Genomic DNA, 6,624 nt, shown 5'->3' with positions numbered 1-6,624 from the left:
ATCCATGAAATCCTGAATAAACAGAAGATTTTACTGCTTTCATTCAACGTGACTAATGAACACGACAATATATGGTTTATCCAAGTTGTCTTATTATATACTTTATTATAATAATAAAAATTATAATAATGCAATGCTAATTGACATAACCTTTACCACTGCTTAGAATACTATCATATATGTTGCGTGCCTTACTCGGTGTAAGAAGCCACATCATCTTACAGAAGGATTTACTTCAAATGCACTTCACAACGCCAGTCGAGTGTTTCGAGTAAAAACATTAAATGTGGTTCTCACGTGCTTTCAAATGGCGCAGCATTTACTACACAGAGCCATAGATCACGGAGAAGCTACGCAAACAGCTTTCATAAAAATCGCAGAACGATTTCTTAGATTTCATAATCCTGCGATTAAATCATCTGCGATTATGAACGCGATTTTGCGTAGCTTGTTAGTGAACTATGGCTCAGTTTAGTAAATGCTGCTCCATCTGAAAGCATGAGATGGAGATTTACTACGGATTACAGAAGCGGCTTTACTGACAAGATGCGCATGACAATCGCGTTCAATTAATAGTGCAGCCCCAATTTGAAAGATGCCAGATCTTCTAATTGTGATAAGTAATCTCTGGCTAATTTGGTTATCCAAACGAATTTGCGGAATTTATTAAAATATCTGGTTTAACCCTTTAACTGTCACCTGTCCCCTCGGTTTACTTCACTATATTACAATTAAATCCTAATCTAATCATGACAAACTATATATCGTTGGAAAGGTCTAAGACTCCTAAATAGATATTTTACCAATGTTTTTGTTAAATTATGTAGGAAAAGTAATAGATTAATTTATGACAAGAGTGCACCTCAAAAATCTACATCATAACAGGAGTTCGGACCTTTGTCAAAAAAAAAACAAAAATAAAAAGTCGTCTTTGTTGCCTTTTTCTCTATCACACTTTAGAAATCATCAGAAATTATCAATTGAAAGCTTTAATCTCAATTCATCCTTTAAAACCCATTTTAAAAATCAAACATTGCATTACCATGAAAATGGTACATCAATATCGTTACAAAATGTTTTCGTTCATGAATTATAAAAAAATAAGTTTGGATCGTGCACTGTTCAAAAATGTGAGTGACAGTTAAAGGGTTAAGTTGTCTAAGATTACTGCGCATTCTCGTGTTCCCCGTAAAGGGCAGATGTATCGATACTCAAAACCACGATCAGCAATGCAGCGATTGGCTGGCGGCAGGACAGCAATGTAATGACATCATATAAACGTTCAGAAATTTGTCAAGTTTCATCAGGTGTCTTTTTTAATTACAAGTAAACAGCCACATGAACAAAACTACAAAAATGTTAGATAAATTAAACGTGCATGGTTTTTTTTTTTGTTTTGTTTTTTTTTTTAAATACATGATTCCCAATTTTTATATTCATGATTTCTTTGTACAGGCTTTACATGTTTATTTCAATGTTGTAATTAACAATTCATGTAATTTTATCTTTGAAGCAGATTTGTTATGTGACAGCATTAAAGTTTCTCAAGGTTCAAGATCACGTTATCTGAGTCTCCTGCACTTCATCAAGCCACGTACTCCCATAATAGTGGTCATCACTTAAATTAATGCACGACTGATTAACTATAGCATGCATGTATGACTCTAATACAACTATAAAGTAATCACAATCAAATCTTTCAATAAGTAAAACGGTCTGTCCACAGTATTATAGATTACAACTTATATTATTTTCAAAATAATTTAAATTATTATAATTTTAAATCGTCCCCGGATTAGTGGGGTACTCTTGTAATAAAGTAGCAGTGGCTGGGATAGATTTTCAATATCAATTCCACTTAAAAAGATGCCATCTAATCCCGTTTACATGAAAGTCTGCTCCCAAGCAGGTTTAAGATTACAGACCTGTTGCTATGACAGCAAGTCCAGGATGAGCTTCGAAGAACCAAATAATCCAAGACCATGCCAGATCGTCAACAATCAAATCCAGCTAACAGAGTTAGCGACGTACAAAGAACAGGCCCCACGGATCAATTAGTTAAGTTCACTTATACATTCTCCACATTTCCAATGGAAAGTGAAAATGTAGCCAAAAGAGCTTGGAACTCTCCAGAATTCATCTGAATAAACCTCACGTTAAAAAATCAACTACAAGCCGACTGCCATCAAGGTACAGGATGAGAGCACATTTAGCTCCTCCAAGATGCCCAGCTGACAATATGGCACATTAAGATAACATTGAAGAAAAAAAAAAAAATGCATTAAATTCAAAAGGAGTTATTTGCATTGCCCTTCCTGGTTATGATGTGGGCTCTGGGACAAACTGCAGATGTGTCAGCATGTCCTGTAGTACAATTCAGTCGTCAAGCCAAAGGTGAGCAGAGAGTGGTTTCAGCTTCAGGGCTATGACTGTGCCAGACAGCAGTAACAACAAAGATATGGGTGATGTGCACAGAAAGACAGTACATAGAGAGAAAAAAAAAAAAAAAAGCAGAGTTCTGTAGACTAAACAGGTGAACGCGCTTGGGTCTTTAAACTCCAAATACAAAGCCCATGGTTACAAACTAAAACTGACATTTTGAAAGTCAAACAAAGCTCATGTTGAAAGTGCAAGCTGTAATTTCTTACCTTCAGATGTCAACCAGATACAGCTGGGCTTGGATTAAAGTGCTTTTATTTCCATCAGGGCTTCTTGGGGAGAAAAAAAAAGATTTTTTACAATAAGGGAAACGGTGATGCATAATACAATAAAATCACGAATAAGTACAAATTCGATTACAAAACCAAATAACAGTCAATCACTACACCAGAGCAACTTGTCAGAAATGCAACTTGATGGGTTGCAGTTGGTAGCAATGATCCAAATGAACCGTTCTGCCTTTAAGAAACACCTAGCATTGTTTTAACGAAGGCTGCATTGAACAGTGATAGCATTCACCTTAAAGCTGTTGACCCAGCAACAAAGACCAATATGCCAGGTGTTGGAAACATTACAAGGGACATGGGTTAGTCTTCAGTTCAAGAGGGACTCCTCACCTAGGCAGCTCCTGGAGAATGTTCCTATGGCCTTGTCAGTACCTGATTGTAACAATTAAAAACTCATTAACTAATTTAAAGAAACAAGAATATTGAGGCTTCTGTATAAACGAGGTACAACTGGGAGTTGTAGCATTTAGCCATTTAAGGTCAAACAACGCTAGAAGGGCTTAGAACTCTTGCATGAGCCACATCAACATGGACCACAAAGCCAACGAGCGGGCAACAATCCTTAAAGGCGAATAACATTACATCCAGCTCCATGTTGTCCAGCTTACCTAGAAAAACACCACAAACTTAAGTATTCATAAGGCTATGACTGTGCCAGACAGCAGTAACAACAAAGATATGGGTGATGTGCACAGAAAGACAGTACATAGAGAGAAAAAAAAAAAAAAAAGCAGAGTTCTGTAGACTAAACAGGTGAACGCGCTTGGGTCTTTAAACTCCAAATACAAAGCCCATGGTTACAAACTAAAACTGACATTTTGAAAGTCAAACAAAGCTCATGTTGAAAGTGCAAGCTGTAATTTCTTACCTTCAGATGTCAACCAGATACAGCTGGGCTTGGATTAAAGTACTTTTATTCCATCAGGGCTTCTTGGAGAAGAGAAAAAAAATAAAAGTTATAAAAAATGCATAAATAAAAAGTACAATAAGGGAAACAGTGATGCGTAATACAATAAATTCACTAAGTACAATTCGATTACAAAACCAAATAAGTCAATCACTACAACAGAGCAACTTGTCAGAAATGCAACTTGATGGGTTGCAGTTGGTAGCGATGATCCAAATGAACCATTCTGCCTTCATTTTCAAGTAACACACCTTAAAGCTGTTGACCCAGCAACGAGCCCAATATGCCAGGTGTTGGAAACATTACAAGGGACATGGGTTAGTCTTCAGTTCAAGAGGGACTCCTTCACCTAGGCAGCTGCTGGAGAATGTTCCTAAGGCCTTGTCAGTACCCGATTGTGACAAAATTAAACTCATTAACTAATTTAAAGAAACAAGAATATTGAGGCTTCTGTATAAATGAGGTACAACTGCGAGTTGTAGCATTTAGCCATTTAAGGTCAAACAAGGCTAGAAGGGCTTAGAACTCTTGCATGAGCCACATCAACATGGACCACAAAGCCAACGAGCGGGCAACAATCCTTAAAGGCGAATAACATTACATCCAGCTCCATGTTGTCCAGCTTACCTAGAAAAACACCACAAACTTAAGTATTCATAATTGCAAGAGATTCAAGACTGTTGTACAGAAGATAATTTTCCCAAATTTTAACAAGCACACCTGCTCTCCAACACCTCCCTCCAAGTTGATAGAGGGTGGAGTCACTTTGTCCTTTGGTCAAATTTAGGTCCCAGTCAAAGCCCAAGATGAGCAGAGTATAGCTACAGACTTCTGAAAACGGTTTTCTTACTAACATTGTTCAAATGTCTTGTTCAGAAGAAACTCATTGGGAAGTTGTCAAACTTGGAGTAAGTGAAAAGTAATTTTTGGGTGAACTATCACTTTAACTCTCCACAGTGTACCAGTAGTGTCTGCAACAAGTTGAACATTTAGTTTAATGTGTAAGGAAACAGGGTTTCTGCAGGTTTTATGAAGGTAAAGTTAAGACCTTTTTAAGACCAAGTAAATCAAATTTGAGGAACAAATGAGGAAAACCACAAATATGTTCTGTCAACATAAATGTCTGTAGAGAAACACAATGAGTTGTATTAACTTCAGAGTTTGAAAATACAACTTCCAACAGATATTCATAATTTAATTAATTTTACAAAAATGCACTGAAACACTCTGCTCCCAGACACTAGAATATGGAAATACAGTATATTTTTTCTGTGCGTTCAGATCATGCTGCAAAAAAGTGATGTTCTTCCTCTGTATTTCTGTCTTGTTTTCCAGTGAAAATGCATAAAGATTCTTGAATAAAGATACATTTACTGGAGATACAAAATGACATGAAACATGAAGTCTTGTTTGAAGTGATTTTGTGATTATAAGAAGAACTAATATCTGCCATTTGGCAAAAAAGTCACCTTAATTTAATTAACAAACAAATTAATAAAAGGGAAGTTTTGATAACTCATTGACAAATATTTGTTATTGTTTTAAGTGTAAACTCAGGTGTAAACTTTCAAGACTTCATTTTACATTCGCATCTGAAATAAACATATCTTGATTGAAAGATGTTTGATATTTGTATTGGAAAACAAGACAAAACACAGAGGAAGAGATTCCTTCACCTTTTGCTGCATCCAACATTTAATGCCATCATTTTATGAATGTAAGACTTTCTGCTCTGATTTAAAACTTTCTTAAGGCATTAATTTGTGTAAGGGTAAATGAAGACATTTTAAGACTTTAAAACCTGCAGCAACCCTTTTGTGTATGGTGTTGTTAATGTGTCAGATATTACCTGTATCTGTCTGAGGATCTGCTTGGGTTCCAGGAAAAGATGACAGCAAGGGCACAGACAGTGTAGAAACAGTGCTCTCTACAAGAACAACAACATAGCAATATTACAAAAAGCAATCATTCTATTACAGACACAAATAAACACACACACATGTGGGTAAATATCACCTCATCCAGCGCTCTTTTTGTCTTATAAAATATCCTGTTACTATTGCGGAGTGAGAAATCACTGCAAACGATCCAGGGCGAGTGAACCGTCCAAATTAATCAAATTGAATCGTGAACCGTTTTCACCGTAAAAACCTGTTTGGCTGATTAGATCAAAAGAGTGCTTCATTTGTGAATCTGGTTCTGTCCCAGTAAAAAGGGTCTCATGAAAACTTTGGCTATGACATGTAAAATTTCTGTACGTATTACTTAAAATGGCTTAAGTATCAGGCAGAATCGATCACCGGTGATCACAATGATATTCATGGCTGTTATGTGTCCTACAGTAAAAACATGTAGTGAAAACAAGCAACCCGTGTTGACCGCGTGGCCTAATGGATAAGGCGTCTGACTTCGGATCAGAAGATTGAGGGTTCGAGTCCCTTCGTGGTCGTATTTTATTGTTTTACTTTCTCTTAAACAAAAACATACCAATATGATTTAAATTTGTAAACCCCGAATTTGTATGTCAAAACGACATTTAAGTTCAGCGATGCAGTAACGCTTAAATGTCAATCTGTCCAGCGCGTCTGTTCTCTGTCATCAGAACGACTGTTAGTAGATCTGTTGCCGTATTTACAATAACAGCAGAGTGGCGCAGCGGAAGCGTGCTGGGCCCATAACCCAGAGGTCGATGGATCGAAACCATCCTCTGCTAAGTTTCTTTCTTTCTTATAAATTAAAATGTGTATGGATTTATTAGGAGCCAAGCACCGAAGGTGCGTAGGCACCTACTGAAACCGTTAGTTTTCTTCTTCTTCTTCTTCTTTTTCTTCTTCCATTCTGGAAGTCTATGGCAGCCCATAGAACCGCTTGTGGGAAAGTTGTGAAATTTGGCACACTGATAGAGGACAGTCTCATCATTAACCACAGCAAATGTGGTGTATCTAACCCTAACTCTCTAGCGCCACCACTTGTCCAAAGTTGAACTCATGT

The 6,624-nt window shown here is 36.8% G+C and overlaps 2 non-coding genes across 2 annotated transcripts; both read left to right on the top strand.

The window, feature by feature from the left end:
• The first annotated feature begins 6,009 nt into the window (after positions 1-6,009).
• Positions 6,010-6,082, top strand: trnar-ucg (transfer RNA arginine (anticodon UCG)). The gene has a single exon. It is a non-coding gene; the product is annotated as a tRNA-Arg (tRNA).
• Positions 6,083-6,274: 192 nt separating this feature from the next.
• Positions 6,275-6,346, top strand: trnam-cau (transfer RNA methionine (anticodon CAU)). Its single transcript has one exon. It is a non-coding gene; the product is annotated as a tRNA-Met (tRNA).
• The last annotated feature ends 278 nt before the right edge of the window (positions 6,347-6,624 follow it).

The sequence above is a fragment of the Sinocyclocheilus anshuiensis genome, unplaced genomic scaffold, assembly GCF_001515605.1.
Source record: "Sinocyclocheilus anshuiensis isolate Anshui unplaced genomic scaffold, SAMN03320099.WGS_v1.1 scaffold989, whole genome shotgun sequence".
Classification (NCBI taxonomy): domain Eukaryota; kingdom Metazoa; phylum Chordata; class Actinopteri; order Cypriniformes; family Cyprinidae; genus Sinocyclocheilus; species Sinocyclocheilus anshuiensis.
This window is presented reverse-complemented; position numbering and strand designations above follow the sequence as displayed.